Source organism: Triticum aestivum, chromosome 2B (genome assembly GCF_018294505.1).
Source record: "Triticum aestivum cultivar Chinese Spring chromosome 2B, IWGSC CS RefSeq v2.1, whole genome shotgun sequence".
NCBI classification, from domain to species: Eukaryota; Viridiplantae; Streptophyta; class Magnoliopsida; order Poales; family Poaceae; genus Triticum; species Triticum aestivum.
This window is the reverse complement of record NC_057798.1, coordinates 34516760-34518206: the sequence shown is the minus strand read 5'-3', so window position 1 is coordinate 34518206 and position 1447 is coordinate 34516760.

Sequence of the window (1447 nt, the reverse complement as noted above, 5' to 3'; positions counted from 1 at the left end):
AAGGTTGTACACGTTATCTCCCCAGTTTATCTCTCCCTCTCTCTTTTGGCACTACACCACACCTGCCTGCAGCCCGGCAGAGCGGCTGGCTCACTCCATCACCACGAGATGGGACTGGGTGCAAGAGCGGCGGTGAGCAGTGATGGTCCGGAGGGACCCCTTCCGAGTGCGCAAGCGGCGGACGCTTTGGAGTCGCGTGCTGCTATGACTGTGGCGTCTAGTCCCGTCCTGTCCTCCTCCTTCTCTTACAGGGGTCTTCAGGCTGCTCCGCCCTTCTTCCCTGTCGGTTTCTTCGCGTTGTCCTGAGCTCCGGCCCCGCCAAGCCTACCTTCGCCGGATTCCACGCGCCTAGACCAACCTTGCCGCCCTCCCATGCATCTAGCTTCCTTCCTGATGCCGCTTGCCTACTCTGTAGGCCGTACGTATATAAACCGGCGAGATCAATTGCAACGGAGCAATGTGGGATTAATTATGGATCTAAAAGTTACACGTGGATGGGCTAGACTGAAGCAGGCCCAATGCAGCGAGCGTCTTACCAGGCCCAATACAGCGAGCGTGAGGCAAAAACGAATTGTTTCTTTAGTACCACATCGGTCAATTTATAAAACGTGAAATCTTTTGCTAAAAAAAACATAATGACGGTGAACCCGGAGACCCAATCCGTGCTTTATTATTAGGGAGAGATTAGCAGTGTTACATAAATTTCCTTCTGCTGCATGCTTATGGGGCTTACTTGAAGCCTCATTCTGTTATCTGTTAAACCCTACTGACTCTGAATCTCTCTGCTGTTCTTTCAGGCAGTGCTAGTTTACTTGAGTTATTGCAGATGTTAGGAGGAGTACTGCGCTACAATGGGAAGATTAATCTTTATGTTTTCACCCGTTGTAATATGTATGTATAAGGTTTACACGCTGCCTTGCAAGTTTGTTACTGAATCTAGTACTACTTCCATACCAAAATGTAAGACATTTTGGTAGGTCATTTTGGCCTACCAAAACATCTTATACTATTTTATATGGAGGGAGTAGTTATTAGACAATGTGGCGCTCCAAACTGTAGCAAAAGATATTGCTTATGTTTTAGTACAAGCTGTCCAACGGAGATCATGCTGGTACTCTTAATAAACATAAAAATGGATGAGCACATTTTGATGAAGTCAAGTGATCAAGGCACGTTGCAGCTGATAGTGAAGCCCACGCTCATGCAGGAGAGATTGTGGAGAAAACACAATCCTGTACAAAGATGAAATGTCTATGTTCCCCCAAGAAATATAGGTTTGATTTTTTGGTACTCCCACCCCATCTTGAGGAGTAATCAGGGTAACATTATCATATATAATTATTTGTATGTGTACAAGTACGATTTTTGAAGTCTAAAAACATTAGCAGAAGAGTAGCCACATTGTTGAAAGAAAAAAGAACTTGAAACTTTCAATTTACATATCACC